The sequence below is a fragment of the Anolis carolinensis genome, chromosome 6 (assembly GCF_035594765.1).
Source record: "Anolis carolinensis isolate JA03-04 chromosome 6, rAnoCar3.1.pri, whole genome shotgun sequence".
In the NCBI taxonomy this organism is placed as follows: Eukaryota; Metazoa; Chordata; class Lepidosauria; order Squamata; family Dactyloidae; genus Anolis; species Anolis carolinensis.
In genome coordinates, this window is record NC_085846.1 from 66,250,887 (window position 1) to 66,268,676 (window position 17,790).

The window sequence follows — 17,790 nt, forward strand, 5'->3', positions numbered from 1 at the left end:
GATGTTTTACCATCCTTGTGGTAAAAGCCTCCCACAGAAAAAACTGTATTTAATAATCTAGCGCTGATGTGGTCTAGCCAATGCAATTTTATGAATCAGCACCCCAAATAATACCAGGAACTGGCCTAAAAACAAAGACACCAAGAAAAAAAATCTTTCTGGGTGGGCTGTGTTATTATCTGTGGATTTTCCTAATGCTCGTGTAAAATAGGGGGAGGATGGGGCTGTGGTTGAAAAAAAATACAAAAAGCGGAACATGACACCCAAGAAACTGTCCCGAATGGCTTTAGTAACAACAACAACAACAACAACAACAACAACAACTACTACTACTACTACTTTGGATGACTAAGCAGGGTCTTACAAAAGGCTACTTTCACAACTCTTGTGTTTGGCAAAGGGAACTACAGTATTCCCTCACTTATCGCTGGGGTTAGGTTCCAGGACCACCCGCAATAAGTGAAAATCCGCGAAGTAGGGACACTATATTTATTTTAATGTTTATACATTATTTTAGTAGTTCTACACTATTTTAAGTCTTTATCAACCAATCGTGTGTTGATAAATCACCTCCTTCTCCTCCCGTTGCTGCTTGGCCTCCTTTTCTCTCCCTTCGTCTTCTCCTTCCTCCCTTCCTTAGGCTGTAAATTGTATTTTTTATGATTTATAATAGTCTTTTACAGTTTATTGAAAAACCGCAAAACGGCAAATCCGCGAAAAGTGTACTGTGAAGTAGTGAGGGAACACTGTAATAACAATAATAACTTTGGGAGACTAAACAGGATCTTACAAAGGGCTGCTTTTCCATTACAACTGATGTGTGGCAATGGGAGCTAAAAATAATACTAATAATTTTCCCCGCATGTCTTGTGGACCTTATTTTAAGTCTTGTGGCCCACCAGTGGGCCGCAGTCCATGGTTTTGAAACCACTGCTATAAAATGAGAAACGTATGGGAGATGAGGTTTGAATGTAGGCCCCCCAAGATTGACTAACTTTTTTAGTTTCCTGAAGGAATGTTCTATTTTATTAACCAAACAACCTCTTGTCCTAACTCAAACTGCTAAAATGCCAAGTTACTTGGCAGAAAATCCCTTAACTGGATCAAATAAGACTATAGGTAAATGAACGATTACCATCTCTGAATGGGTTGGATCCAAACAGAGTCACACTTAAGAGTAGAGCTCCTGAAAACAATGTGATTTTAGCCATAACTACCTCTGGATCCAATGCTCTGTCTTGATCACCTTGATCCACTGTGTACTTAATGCATCACCAAACGGATGCTGAGTGACATAGTCTTCAATGTAAATATGGCAAAAGATGACAGCAATGACCAGGACTACGGCTATATAACATTCTGTTATACAAAACTGAGAGTAGCATTTCACAGTGTGAAACTCAATTGATTCAATTACAGGAGACAAAGAAGCATAGGTCAGCTAAGCACTAGATAAATGCTAAACTTGCCATATTCTAGTTGGCAAAAAAACGGCAAGAAAAATCCACAGTAAATGAAGTATAAAAATAACTCAGCTTTCAAGTCATGACAGGGAAATGTCCATGTCCTCAGCAATTTCAGCTTTCCTGCTGAAGAGAAGTGACAGCCTGTAACTGTTAAAATAAAAATATAAGCCTCCTCCAGTTTTCTAGAAAGAATAGCATGACCTCCATTCAGCGTGCATATTTGCAGCTGACAGCAGGGACAATTTTAGCTTCAGGTTTGGATTCTTATTCCACATTCTCCACCTGCTGTTAAAGTACACCAAACTTGCCCAGTTTTTCTTCCTTTAAAGGTGACCAAGACAGAGATCTCAAATATTTCCATTTCAAGGTTATATAGACTTTCCTGATTTGTATTGGTATCTATGGAAAGCAATCTGTGCATGAAACCTCTCCCAAATAATGATGTGCAATTACTGAGCAATCTGTGCTACACAATAGTAAATTTGCCTTAACCAGTTAATTTCTCATAGTACAAGCACACATAACAATATATCCGTATGACAACATTTTAAATAAATGACATGCTACTGGAAAACGTGGAATTTTTTTAGCCATCCATACAAAATATCTCCTGAACATATCCCCGTTGCAATGTATAAAACGAGGCAGAACTACCCTTATATGTCCTTCATTAAGGATTGTGCATTAAATTTGGGTTCAATAACATTCAATTTTAGATGACATTCTAGCTGTTTTTTTAAAATGCCATGAAATACTACCCTATATATTCATGTTTAAGTCTAAATATTCTAATCAAAAATCACCCCCAAAAACCTGGATTGACTTATCTATGGGTCAACATGAGTATTGCATCTCAGCTCTTCCCAAAAAAGGAAACATTATCTTCTCTGAGTAGAAAGGCAAAACCTTAGTCAGCCCTGGGACAACCCAAAAGAAGCACGAGGAGCATGTTCAACAGGAGAATAAATGCCTGACAGGGCATCAGGAGCAGCGTTCACCAAAACATGACAACCATGTATATAATGTGATAGATTTGATGGTCACCATAATGCCAAGAAGCTGAAGAATCCAGCTCAATCTAAGCAGCAGATATTATATGAATAATACACAACAAGTCTTGCCTTTTCATGGGACAGAAAAGGGCTGAGAAAAAATATGATCACTGATGAATTGCATTCACTTTGAATGGCGACACTGCTATTTTTACATGTTCACCTGTAGGCCAAGGTCAGAAAGAAATATAAGTATGACGTACTAGCTGTACTGTTGGAATTAATGAGATGAACCAATAACAGAGAAATGGGGAAACTGTCAACTGTTGGCAGCTCATCTGCGGTGGCACCACTGCCATGTAGTCGATGAACACATATAGTACAATAGGAAGGCCTAGGGCTCAGAAGAAAGCATGTAGAAGAAGAAAAACAAGAAGAGGAAAAAGAAGAAAATGGTGATTGTATGTCATTTTCCCATTTCAGGAAGAATTAAAATTACTCGGAAACATAAATCATTAAAAACAGGTCATCTGTCAGGACTACATTGAATGTTTTTTTCCTGCATGACAGGGGGTTCGACATGGCTCATGCGGTCTCGTCCAACTCTATGATTCTAATGCAGTTTCAAAATGTGGATAAACTGCATTAGAACTGTATTATATGGCAGTGTAGACTCATATAATCCAGTTCAATGCAGTTAATCCATATTCTGAATGCATTATATGGTAGCATAGATCCAGCCTATAGATTCATGAAATAAATTTTAATAAATTGCATTATATGAGTCTACACAAACTACATAAAGCCAGGCTGTGGCGCAGCTGGCTAGTAACCAGCTGCAATAAATCACTACTGACTGAGAGGTCATGAGTTCAAAGCCCGGGTCGGGTTAAGCCCCCAACCATTAAATAGCCCAGCTTGCTGTTGACCTATGCAGCCCCAAAAGACAGTTGCATCTGTCAAGTAGGGAAATTTAGGTACAATTTATGCAGGAGGTTAATTTAACTAATTTACAACACCATAAAACTGCCAGCAAAACACGAGGAAAGGAATGAGGAAGTGCAGCCACTAGTGGACGGTGAAGCAACAGCTCTCCCTGTGGCCGGAATCGTGAAGCTGGAAAAATGTTAAATGCCTCTGTGTCTGTCTATACTGTATGTTGTTTGTCTGTTGGCATTGAAGGTTTGCCCTATATGTGTTCATTGTAATCCGCCCTGAGTCCCCTTCAGGGTGAGAAGGGTGGAATATAAATACTGTAAATAAATAAAATAAATAAATAAAGCTGTTTCAAACTGCATTATATGGAAGTATAGATGGGGCCCCAGAAGGCCCTCTTCCATGTTCCCACTAGATCAGTGGTTCTTAGCCTGGGGTCCCCAGATGTTTTTGGCCTTCAACTCCCAAAAATCCTAACAGCTGGTAAACTGGCTGGGATTTCTGTGAGTTGTAGGCCAAAAACATTTAGGGATCCCAGGTTGAGAGCCACTGCACTAGATGGACCCATGATGGTGTTGGGACAGAGAGAAGGGCCTCCCAGCAGATCTCAAAACATGAGCAGATTCTTAAGGGTGAATACAGTTCCTCAAATAACCAGGATCTGAGTCACTTATAAGTTAGAAAACTATTTTGGATCATGCCCAGAGCAGATCAGCAGCCAGTGGAGTTGGTGCAACAAGGGAGTCACTGTATATACTCGAGGATAAGCCTAGTTTTTCAGCCCTTTTTTTAAGACTGAAAAAGCCCCCCTCGACTTATACTCGGGTGAGGGTCCTGGTTGGCTTATATTTGGGTTAGCTTATATTTGAGAATATATGGTACATTTATTATTTTTCTCTATTATTATTGGTATTATTACATTTATTATTTTTCTCTATTATCGTTGCTACTATTACATTTATTGTTCTATATTATTATTATTATTATTATTACATGTATTATTTTCATGTATTTATTATTATTATTATTACTATTATTACATGTATTATTTTACTCTATTATCATTAAAAGGATACATAAGCACATTTACATTGAAAAAGATGACAATAATGATTTAACAAGAGTTGGACAGTCTTATCTTAAATTTGAGCTTTATGTAAATATTCAAAAACATTTAACCTACTGATGCCTCAATTAATGTAATTTTATTGGTATCTATTTTCATTTCTGAAATTTACCACTCTCGGCTTATACTGGAATCAATGTTTTCCCAGTTTTTTGTGGTAAAATTAGGTGCCTCAGCTTATATTAGGATCGGCTTATACTCGAGTATATATGGTATGTGCTCCCTATAGCAGCCCCATTTAACAATATGGCTGCAGCTTCTCGAACAGCTGAAGTTTCAGAAACTTTTTCAAAGCCAGATCTACCCAACAGGCCTAAGACATATATCACCGTGGCTAGATCTGACATCGGGAAAATGGAGGAAGGGAAGAATGGCAAACAGAGTAAATTGAGGACATCATTTTACTTATAGAAGTAGTTCACAACCTTCTAGGCTGGTATTATTAAGCCTGCCACGTTTTGATCAAGAGTGTGGACTGGACAAGCAGATGTGGAGCACTGCAGGATCCTGGGGAGAATAATGCAGATTCCACCTCTTGGCAACTGCTCACCCTGGCAAAGAGACAAAGTGATATGACTGATGGAAGAGTCAAAGATGCCGCTCAGATGACTCAATCATGTTGTTTATGCCTGATGCAAAGACAGGTTGGAAGGGGTGCTGGGTGGCAGGAATGCTTGTGAAGAAGGTCAACATGACACAGTTCCTGACACTACAATTATAGCAATTAGATATTAACTGAAGTCAGGAAGAATGTGGGCAGTTGAACAATTAATACTTTAAACCCATTGCAAGAGTTGTTGTTTTTATTTTCTGGATGTAGTTGAGAGTTTTGCGTAGACAAATTCAAGAGGCCTGTGCCAATAAAAGGCAAGTCCCTAATTCTGAGTTGCAAATTCCAGATAATGATAATTATTACACAGAGGCACAGCACCACTCACAGTATTTAACCCACACTGCCACCTGATGGACAGAGTTAAGCTGCTGAGTGGTCAGCAGGACCCTTTGGACTGAAAGACCATTACAGGTTGAGTATTTTTTTGGAGTTTTTTGGATTTTGGAATACATGTATTTGCATATGTATACTTGGAGATGGGACCCAAGTTTAAACTCAGAATCAATTTATATTTCATGTACACCTTTTACGCATAGTCTGAAAGCAAATGTATATACATTTCAAACAATATTGTGCATGAAACAAAGCACAACCATCAGAACCATCAGAATGCAAAGGTGTCACTACCTCAGCCACGCAAGTGGACAAGTTTGGATTTTGGAGGATTTCATACTTGACAATTCCTGATAAGGGATGTACAACCTGTAACATTTCAGCCTGGATAGCAGAATAAGTGATGAGCTAAAACTGCCAAAGAGTAGAACATGGCATGTAGGATCTAGGATATTTTCCCCTTCTTGAACAGCTTCTAACCAAAATAAAAATACCTCTAACTTCATTGACTTCAACATGGCTATTTCAGATTACACTATTGCAGAATTCCCCCATGAGACTGACAGTATTTATCTCTCTCGATTGGAGATTGCCTGGTCCATTAAAAGTGAGTTCTGTCTCACACCTTGATTCCTCCCACCCCCCATCTTTTCTTTCATGCTGCAAGCTTGCACACCAGGAGATTATTCCCTACAAAAGCTCCCATGGCTCCATTAGCACTTTTCAGGCTCATTTGGGGGAGAAAAGAAGAAAAAGAAAAGGTGTTAATTGGAGCAGTAATGGCCAGGAAACTGTCTTCCCCATTTTCTGGAAGAAAAGCAACTGGCTGAAAACTAAGAGTCAGAAAAAATCAACAAAAACAATAATAATGCATGGATCTTTTAGGTTCACAGTAACGAATACAGAGACCCCGGTGGCACATTGGATTAAACAGCTGAGCTGCTGAATTTGCTGACCGAAAGGTCAGCAATTTGAATCCAGGGAGCAGAATGAGCTCCCACTGTCAGCTCCAGCTTCTGCCAACCTAGCAGTTCGAAAACATGTAAATGTGAGTAGATCAATAGGTACCATTCCAGCAGGAAAGTAACGGCGCTCCATGCAGTCATGCTGGCCACATGACCTTGGATGTGTCTACGGACAACGCCGGGTCTTTGGCTTAGAAATTGAGGTGAACATCAACCCCCAGAGACGGACACGAGTAGACTTAACGTCAGGGGAAAACCTTTACCTTTACCTTTACTAATACTGATTCACAGAGTGATAGTTTCTAAAATTATAGAATCATAGTGCTGCAAAAGACCAAAAGGCCCATCTAATTCAACTTCCTGCATATTACAGTGCATATATTATTTACAGTATTTATATTCCGCCCTTCTCACCCCGAAGGGGACTCAGGACGGATCACATTACACATATAAGGCAAACATTCAATGCCTTAACATAGAACAAAGACAGAGACAAACGCAGGCTCCGAGCTGGCCTCGAACTCATGACCTTTTGGTCAGAGTGATTTGTTGCAGCTGGCTGCAGCTGGCTGCTCACCATCCTGCGCCACAGCCCAGGCATATGCATATCATATACCTGAGACAATGCAACTTTTATTACGTTTCATCACCTCTGATAAAAAACAACAAGAACAATTTATTACTTATCTCTCCCCACAACTGGAGGCAACATACAATATGGTGAAAACAGATATAGAATCACAGCACTAATAAAATGCAGGTTAAAATTATGCTGAGTTGAATTCATTTTGATACTGATTTCTAACTAACACTGGTTTACATTAGGACCTCTCTTTTGCTCACAAAAAGGGTACATGATTTCCGCCAGATTACCTTACTCACTGCAGTTGCTTTGTTGAACATCCCATAATACAGAGCTTTCCAAACATTTCTTGTTGGTAATACACTTTTTGGACACACATCAATTTGCAACACAGGAATTCTGTTTTACTAGTAAACCAGAGGTAAAACTAACCCCTTATAAGAGATATTGCAATAACGAAACATACATATCCAAGATTTTTGTCATTATCCATCATGTTCCCGTGACACATCTACACACTGCAGCTGTCACGCTAACATGTCACAACACACAGTTTGCAAAGCTCTGTCATCATGTTTTAGAAGAACAGCTTTTTGGTGCACAACGGTGCAATAGTGGCTCTGATAAAACTTGGATGCCCAGTCTTGCAAGGGGAAGATTCTTAGTGGTGTCAAGCCACTATAGAATAACACCTATCTACTTATTTTCCAGACAGATTCTTATAAAGTATATGTTTGAGACCGTGCTCTATTTATGCTAAAGGGAGTCACAATATAATAAAATAAAATCACTATTTCCTCTAATCTAGTGGTTCCCAACCTGTGGTCTATGGACCACCAGTGGTCCCCAAGAACTAAAATACAGTGCCAAGCCCCATCCCCATATTTTTTTTTCATGTCAGGAGCAACCGGAGTTGCTTCTGGAGTGAGAGAATTGGCCATCTGCAAGGACGTTGCCCAGGGGACGCCCGGATGTTTTGATGTTTTACCATCCTTGTGGGAGGCTTCTCTCATGTCCCCGCATGGAGCTGGAGCTGAAAGAGGGAGCTCATCCACACTCTTCACGGGTGGGATTTGAACCTGGCAGGTTTCAGTTCAGCAACCCAACCTTCAAGTCATGAGGCTTTTATCCCCTAGGCCACCGGAGGCTCCATATAAACAGGGAATATTTCTTTGCAAAAGAATGAAATTATAGGTAGGTAACTAGGTAGTACTTTTATGAGAATGAGCCTTTTCTGTTTGTTTGCTGGGATTATTATTATTTATTATTAATATATTTTTAAAGTATTTTCTGAAGGAGAGGAGAACATGAGAAAAAGAAGCTGAAGGGTGACTCAAGGTTCTCAGAGCCACCCAAATATTTTTTTTAAAGAAAAGCACATCAAGAGCAAAGAGGTGCTCTTTCTTTACCCCAAGTCCCCAAATGCGTGCATGCACCCCACCCACTCATTCCGCACTTTCCCAACTCCCACTCCCACTAAATAAAAAGAATCAAGAAAATAAAGGAAAATCAAAAAGATTCAATGCTAGAGAGAGGCCAAGCCAAGCCAAAAAATAAAGCTGAGAGCAAGCGGCAAGGCAATCAGAGCCAGGAGCCTGCTCTCTAGAGCCAGGAAGCAACTGAGAGCAATGCAGGCTCTTGCCCCATGAAATAGACCCAACTTGCGTCTATATGTCACAACGTTCTTCTATTCTGATTGGCCCAACAGGCAGGGCTCACAAGGAAACCCCATGCGAGCATGCGGCAATCTCTTTGTGTGCCGTGTGATGCCGAATAGGATAGGAGGGCTCATGATCGGCTGCCGCATGGCCCGTTTCGGTGGAAAAAACTATAGCGGCTGGCTGAGCCCTTACCGTTATGGCCAGCTGAACAAGCCAGATTGCCTGAAGGGAACCGACTAAACCGAATTCATGCACAAGCCTACTAAATACCATCGACATCCAGAAACATATATCACTTTCTACCAGGATAGTAAGTAAATAATTAAATAAATATAAATAGGTCTCTTATTTTTATATTTGGGAAGAGTGCAAAGAGCTTATTGTTGGGAGAGACCATTGCAGATTTGCCAATCTCAAACTTCTACTTTTTTGTCACATTTCCTTAAAACAAATCACTGGAATATCTTCAGGTCTATGTGGCATAACATAAACATATTAATTAGTATGTCAAGATTCTTCACGTATGGAAAATATTTAGTGCTACTCGATAGAAAAGCAGAGCTCACTTGTGCAAATCGGTAAGTAAACAACATTATGCCATTTTTTTAAAAGCCAATGTTATTTCAAATGTATGGATAATCAAAGAATGGGTATTGAATGCGACTTCTTGCAAAAATCTGTTTTACTTTTTGGGTGGTCAGATGTACACTTAGCTGTAAAAGCAGCATGAAAGAGCTTAAACAGCTGCTTCCAAGAAAACTTTGGTGGCGTTTTTTTCCTGACATTCATCCAAGACCCCACATTGTGCAGTAATTCCTCTTCCTTTCAGCCTCCGCTCTGAGTCTCAATAATTACAGAAGACCTTCCATTTAAAAATCCCATAAAATTTGTTCTAAATACAGAAGGAAATGATCAGTAATACCTTGCAGCCCAAATGTTATGCTAGTTAAAATTTACTGAAGTCTTCTCTGTGGAATGGTATATTTCTCAAGATAATACTTGCATTGTTTTAATATATTAGAGTAGCAGCAAACCTTGAACAATAAGAAAATCTCCACAGTAACTTTAAGCCTTCCCACAGGTAGATTCAAGGGTGTCTTGCTTCAGACAGCTTGCCTCAATGGATATTATTTTAAACGTTTATATTTTCTTTGTCTATTTACTTGCTCTTGTCTTGCTGAAGAAAAACCTTTCAAGCTGACAATTATGTTTATCAGTCTTCCTAACTGCTAAACCCTGGATACAGCCCCAAGCACTTTTCCATCAGTTCAAAATCTAGTCCTTCTATTCAACACAGAGCTGCCGTTTCTTTATAGAGCAGCTAAGCATTATAGGAACAGAATTAGCATGGGTGTGTGAGAGAACTCAATAGTTCTGGTGATTTTAACATAAGTGTAAAACTACGTGTCCCTATAGTCACTATATATGTGTGTGTGTGTGTGTGTGTGTGTGTGTGTGTGTGTGTGACAGGAAATAGAATGAAGAATGGAGGGGGAACATTTGGAATGAATGCAAAATGTGTTTGTTTGGATAGATCAATGTTTGGTGAGGAGCTCTATGGATGATAATGTGTGTTATATTAAGACTGTCCAGAGAAGCAAAGATCAGTTGAACAATGTGTGCCTTGGAACAGACTGTCTCTCAGATCTCCCATTGGTCATAATAGTGGAATCTGTAAAAAATATACACATATTATTCCTCTCATCCATAGTTACTATTTTTACTATTATTTTAAGTTATATTACATCCTGCCTTATATCAAAATACCTCATTATTATGCTCAAATATTGAGTCAATATAAAATATGTACCCCAATCTATATACCGAGACACTGCTCTTTACTTACATGTACAGTAGAGTCTCACTTATCCAACACTCGCTTATCCAACATTCTGGATTATCCAACGCATTTTTGTAGTCAATGTTTTCAATATATCGTGATATTTTGGTGCTAAATTCATTAATACAGTAATTACTACATAGCATTACTGCGTATTGAACTACTTTTTCTGCCAAATTTGTTGTCTAAGATGATGTTTTGGTGCTTCATTTGTAAAATCATAACCTAATTTGATGTTTAATAGGCTTTTCCTTAATGCCTCCTTATTATCCAATCTATTCACTTATCCAACGTTCTGCTGGCCCGTTTATGTTGGATAAGTGAGACTCTACTGTATATGCTGTTCTATACTACAGGTTTAATATGCTAAATTTAATCCAAGGCCTTTCAAATGCCATTTCATTTATTACCAGCACATCCTAATAATTCATCATGCAATCTGCTGGCCTTCAGGTGTTTTCCTGAGATGTTGATGTGGAAATCTTCCTCTTCAGGGAGACTATAATTCACCCAATATAGGCTGAATTCTTATCCCCGAGCTACCTTTTAAACTGTTCAGAAGCACCTCTGTCTTGCCTACATTCAGCTTCAATTTTCTCATATTTGTCCAATTAATGCCAAAGAACAAAGTTTCACTGAAGTTCACTTGAAATAAGAAATAGAGTTGTGTGTCATTACTGTACTGGTGGAACTTACACCCAAACCTCTGCACAACCTTTCCAAGGGGTTTCATATATTTTTTTTGAATACCATATGGGTCAAACAGAGGCCTGAGGTACTTCACAGACCAGAATCCAAGGAGTTAAATAAGAACCCCCCAGCAACAGCTTCTGGGTTTGCCAAGGGTGATGGTATCAAAAGCAACTAATAAGTCCAGCAGAAGGACAAGTTGCTTACATACAGGGGTCTTCAAATGGTCACCTGTGAATGTTTGGAATTGTCTAGAGTACATGTGTCAAACTTAAGGTCCACAGGTGAATCGACCTGCCATGTCATTTTATGCAGCCCTCCAGATGCTGGACTACAGCTCTTATATTCCTCATCATTGGACATGACTAGAGCAGATGGGAGTTCTGATACAGTAACATCTGGAAAATTGCAGTTTGCTGTTTAATCAGGATAGTGGGGTTTGAATTTAGATACAAGGCTTGTGGATATGATGTTTGATTTTAAAAATCCCTTTAACCTTTCCGCAACCTCAGAACCACAGGTACTGTTGGGCTGAAATTTCCATTATCCCCAGTCTGCATGACAGATAATCCAAAATGATGGGAGAGCTGTCGTTCAAGAACATCTGGAGATCCTAATTGGGTAAAAACAAAAAAGTACTGACGGTTATGTAAAAAAATTATGGTTGGCCCTCTGTAGTCACAGATTCCCTGTCCATGGATTTAACAGCCCTTTGAAGGCAATCATAAGGCCCATGAGAAATGGGTATAGAGTTTACTTGTCTGTCTGGAAGAAGTCACTTCTGCCCCTCCCCTGAGTACCTCCCTGTCCTTTCCCTTCAGTTCTAGTCTGTTATGTGTGCAATACAACTGGAAAGAGGCAGACCAGGACTGCACAGAGGGGAGGGTACGGTTGTGTGAGTTTACAGATAGAATCATAGAATCATAGAATAGTAGAGTTGGAAGAGACCTCATGGGCCATCTAGTCCAACCCCCTGCTAAGAAGCAGGAAATCGCATTCAAAGCACCCCCGACAGATGGCCATCCAGCCGCTGCTTAAAAGCCTCCAAAGAAGGAGCCTCCACCACGGCCCGGGGGAGAGAGTTCCACTGCCGAACAGCTCTCACAGTGAGGAAGTTCTTCCTGATGTTCAGGTGGAATCTCCTTTCCTGTAGTTTGAAGCCATTGTTCCATGTCCTAGTCTGCAGGGCAGCAGAAAACAAGCTTGCTCCCTCCTCCCTATGACTTCCCCTCACATATTTGTACATGGCTATCATGTCTCCTCTCAGCCTTCTCTTCTGCAGGCTAAACATGCCCAGTTCTTTAAGCCTCTCCTCATAGGGCATGTTCTCCAAACCTTTGATCATTTTAGTCGCCCTCCTCTGGACGCTTTCCAGCTTGTCAACATCTCCCTTCAACTGTGGTGCCCAGAATTGAACGCAGTATTCCAGGTGTGGTCTGACCAAGGCAGAATAGAGGGGGAGCATGACTTCCCTGGATCTAGACGCTATACCCCTATTTATGCAGGCCAGAATCGCATTGGCTTTCTTAGCAGCCGCATCACATTGCTGACTCATGTTTAACTTGTTGTCCACGAGGACTCCAAGGTCTTTTTCACATGTACTGCTGTCTAGCCAGGCGTCCCCCATTCTGTATCTTTGTATTCCATTTTTTCTGCCGAAGTGAAGTATCTTGCATTTGTCCCTGTTGAACGTCATTTTGTTAGTTTTGGCCCATCTCTCTAGTCTGTCAAGATCGTTTTGAATTCTGCTCCTGTCTTCTGGAGTGTTGGCTATCTTCCCAGTTTGGTGTCGTCTGCAAACTTGATGATCGTGCCTTCTAACCCTTCATCTAAGTCATTAATAAAGATGTTGAACAGAACCAGGCCCAGGACGGAACCCTGCGGCACTCCACTTGTGACGTCCACTTCCAAGATGAAGACGACGCATTGGTGAGCACCCTTTGGGTTCGTTTGCTTAGCCAATTACAGATCCACCTAACCGTAGTTTTGTCTAGCCCACATTTTACTAGTTTGTTTGCCAGAAGGTTGTGAGGGACTTTGTCGATGACGATTCAAAGAATGAGTTATAGCTAAGAAACCTGTTTATGTTCTTCATAAACTCAGTCACTCAATAAATATGGGTGACAAGCAAGCTACTAACCAGGATACTGGGAAGTAGTCCTATCATTGCCAAAGACAGTATGACTTGACCAAAAGCTACTTAGTTATAAAATAAGGAGATTCAATCTGTAGCAAAAAAACAAAGGTAGAAGGCTGGACCAGGTTGTAGCCTGGTAGCAGCAATGGCAACTCCAGACCAGCTTTAAATGTCAGACATCCAAACAGCCAGAGAGCCAGAGGAGGGGAGTGTGCCATTGCCAAAGCCAAAGAGGGATGTGGAACAGGAACGTGAGCAAGCAAAGGATGGTGACAATGGCTGCTGCAGCACCAAATGGGTGAGACAAAGCGGGGGGGCGGGGATGATCTTTCACTTGCTTACTCATGGGTAAACCATCTCTCTGCACTCCAAGATATCTAGGCTGGAACATGGAGAGTGGGAATTGTGGTACAGGAGAAGGTCCATGGGGATGACACCATGTATCCTTGCGCAGGGCCATGCTAATCTTCTCTGTATCGTTCCAATTTTAGTATATGTGCTGCCAAAGCAAGCACATATACATGTATCCTACATGTATTGAGGGATTCTGGAAATTGCAAAAGTGGCAGTCATTTCCCCTGTGATGGTGGCAACCAGTGGCAAAGGGTATTTTGAATGCCTTTTTGATGAGGAAATGGCAACGGTGATGGGCAGAAAAGTTGGCTTTCTGTTCTGAGACAGTACTGGCACTTTCCCTTTTTTGTGGAATGACCCTTTACTTATCCATCTGCTATATCTAAATCCATTGTTTTGGCCCCCAAGTAAAAGGTAAAGGTTTCCCCTGATGTTAAGTCCAGTCATGTCTGACTCTGGGGTTAGTGCTTATCTCCATTTCTAAGCCCAAGAGCCAGTGTTGTCCGTAGACACCTCCAAGGTCATGTGGCCGGCATGACTGCATGGAGCGCCGTTACCTTCCCGCCGGAGCGGTACCTATTGATCTACTCCCATTGGCATGTTTTCGAACTGCTAGGTTGGCAGAAGCTGGAGCAACAGCGGGAGCTCACTCCGCTTCCGGGATTTGAACCTGGGACCTTTCGGTCTGCAAGTTCAGCAGCTCAGCGCTTTAATGCACTTCGCCACCGGGGCTCCCAAACCTGCCCACAATTTATACACGAATATGTATATTATTTGGCTAATCAATAGATGCAGGATTTAAATTAATGTTAGTGAGAGAATATAATCAGTGATATGTATTGCTGAAGACTTTCACGGCTGAAATCAATGGAGTGTTATGTGGAACACGGCCGTACAGCCCGGAAACCACACAACACTCCAGTAATTAGTGATACCGATGCTATAGTTAGATAAAAACACTAACATGCACATAACAGTTTAATAACATGATTGATAGAAGTCTAGAGTTGCTAAGCACTAGCTGGTATTTATGCCCTTCTTCAGTTGTATTAGGAACTCAGCTTGACTGCTTGACAAGACATTATTCTGCAGGAACACTGGAAGAAAACCTGCTCTTTAAGATTATATAGCAGCAAACAGCAGTTTTGAAGCTAACAATGCTCCCTAATTAGCAATTTACATAGACCCACAATGTTGTTTAGCATTTTAGTTCTGTAGGTTTATGATGTTAACTATTTTTAGCAGTAAGATCTATATTCTATGCTAGGTTTCAGGGGAATGCTCTGTACAAAAAAGATATTCATATTTCTTGTTGATAAAACCTGGATAAAAATAGACATGTGATAAATTTGGAAACAAACATCTGCATGCTCTACAAAAAATTCTGTTGTCGAAGGCTTTCATGGCCGGGATCACAGGGATGTTGTATGTCTTTCGGGCTGTGTGGCCATGTTCCAGAAGTATTCTCTCCTGGAACATGGCCACACAGCCCGAAAGACATACAACATCCCTACAAAAATTCTTTTATTATCCATATGATTATTCACCTTGGAAGTTGATTACAAGCAAACCTCGGACTGTAGCTTTGTGGAGAGCCGGCCCTTTATTTCAACTCAGATCTAAATCCATAATAAAAGTGAAAACTCGTATGTGTTATGTGGCACGGATGTCCGCTCACAGATAGCCTCCGACCTCCACAAACAGGCTATAGTTCCCAGGGTTAAGAATCTAGCAAGTTACTCTTTACCACTGACATTGCGGTTACAGCGAGCACCATGAACATGTAGCCCAACCCCTGCCAATGTCCTTCCCAAACACTACAGCCCACCACCCAATGAATGCTTTCATTTGGGGACAATTTCATCCTAGATTTTGTTTTTTCTTCCACCATAGGCAGGCATCCCAGGGTTCTCCACTGCTGTGGAATTTGCATGGCCCCACCCACTGTCCTTTCCTTTCCAATCTCTCTGCATAACAAACAGAGTAGAACTGAGCTGCAACTAAACTTACTGGAGGAGTTTAGGGATTGACTCCACATAGTGGAAGTTGTAGTTCACCCAGCATCAAGTCAGAGCACTCTCATTCCTACTGGGGAATATATAGAGGAGTTGTAGTTCACCTACACCCAGAATGCTCTTAGCCCAAATAATGATGGCTCTCAGCCAAACTTGCCATGCAGACCCGATATGCCCAGATTTGACTATTGGTGGGTTTGGAAGGGAACTGGACTGGAAGTTGAGGAGTAGTAGGTACTGGATTTATAGTTCACCTGCAATGAATGTGCATCACACTTGGCACGCACAGCCCCCATAACCAATACAACATATTGGACAAGTTTGGGGAAAAGGGAGTTATAGTTCACCTGCAGCCAGATAAAAACTGACCCCCACTGACAATGCACTAGGACCACACTTCACACAGAGAAGCCTCATGACCTACTGAACATACTGCAGGTATTTGTGGGAACAGGCCTTGATTTTGGAAGTTGTAGTTCACCTCCATCCAAAGACCACTGAACCCAGCCAATGACGAATCTAGACCAAACTTGGCACACAGACTGAATATTGCCTGCTGTGGATACTGATAGATATGTCGGGGCAATTGCCCCGGGAATCTAGAAATTGCAGTAGTTCACCCCCATCCATAGATTACTGCACCACACCTGGTACACATGCCCAAAATAGCCAACTTATAATACTGGCAAGGTTTGGAGAGGATTCAGCCACGATTCTGGGAATTGTAGTTCACCCACTCCAAACAGAATACATAACATTCAAAGACAAATAATACCATTCTCAAATGACCCGGGCATCGCTGGGTCCCCAAGCTAGTATCTTTATAAATGAGATCAAGCAATTATGTTATCTGTAACACATTACTTTTTGCAATAACAAGGACAGAAAAACAATGTAATCATTGGCAACATCATTCAATTTTTTTCTTGTGCCATGAGTATGTTTTCCCTGGAGGCATGGGCTCAAAAATTTCTTCAGGCATCTAGATAGGATTTTATTTGAAAAATAATTTTATTTAAAAATATTTAAAAAGAAACGCAATAATAGCAAAAGCAACCATTTATATAGTAAATTCTCCTGAATTAGTAACATAACAGCCTCATCTAATTCCTTCTGTTTCAAGTCTTTTATTCTGCATTCTATGAATCATGTGAATTAAATGGCAGTTTCAGTTTGGACTTCCCTATGATTCTAGAGGAGCCCCCGGTGGCACAGAATATTAAAGCACTGAGCTGCTTAATTTGCTGACTGAAAGGTTGCAGGTTCGAATGCGGGGAGCAGAGTGAGCGCCCGCTGTTAACCCCAGCTTCTGCCAACCTAGCAGTTCGAAAACATGCAAATATGAGTAGATCAATAAGTACCGCTCCGGCGGGAAGGTAACGGTGCTCCATGCAGTCATGCCAGCCACATGACCTTGGAGGTGTCTACGGACAATGCTGACACTTCAGCTTAGAAATGGAAATGAGCACCAACCTCCAGAGTCAGACCCGACTGGATGTCATGTCAGGGAAAAACCTTTACGTTTACTTATGACTCTAGAGTGAGAGGCATGACTAAAACTCCAGGATGTTCCTCTCACCTGCTGGGAAACTTTATTTTTGTCATCAAAATGGAAATTACAAGAAACATAGAGGTTGTTGAAAGAACAGTAGTCTCTAGAGTATTCAAAACGTTAAGTTGCTGCGAGTTTTTCCGGCTGTATGACCATGTTCCAGCAGTATTCTCTACTGATGTTTCAGCTGCATCTATGGCAGGCATTCTCAGAGGTTTGTTCAGAGGTCTGAGCTTCTGAGGATGCCTGTCATAGATGCAGGCAAAATGTCAAGAGAGAATACTACTAAACTCACAGCAACCCAGTGATTCTGGCCATGAAAGCCTTTGACAAAATGTTCTTGTTTATTTATAGAAAGCTTGCTTGACCTGGATGTTTCATTTCACACATTCATAATATTCATTTTTAATAAAATGTTTCTGTTAAAGAAGTTAAGCCTAAGGATCCAAAACACACAAGAGGATCCAAAACCAGGTTTTCTCATTTTTTGTGCAAAATAATTTTCTCAAACAGAGAACCCCACAACT

At 40.8% G+C, this 17,790-nt stretch overlaps 1 protein-coding gene, 1 long non-coding RNA gene and 1 pseudogene across 9 annotated transcripts in view; 1 reads left to right on the forward strand and 2 right to left on the reverse strand.

Moving 5' to 3' along the window:
• Window positions 1-17,790, reverse strand: part of ulk4 (unc-51 like kinase 4) — a 266,746-nt gene that overhangs the window by 42,823 nt on the left and 206,133 nt on the right. The gene's annotated exons all lie outside the window — the stretch shown is intronic.
• LOC103279596 (uncharacterized) overlaps window positions 8,711-17,790 on the forward strand; it is a 34,077-nt gene continuing 24,997 nt past the window's right edge. The window contains exon 1 of one of the 4 annotated variants that reach the window (XR_506884.3): window positions 8,711-9,253. This is a non-coding gene — a long non-coding RNA (uncharacterized LOC103279596). The remainder of the gene's footprint in view (window positions 9,254-17,790) is intronic. The other 3 variants (XR_010007187.1, XR_506883.3, XR_010007185.1) reach the window with 3 other exon arrangements.
• Window positions 13,785-13,857, reverse strand: LOC134292822 (U6 spliceosomal RNA; annotated as a pseudogene).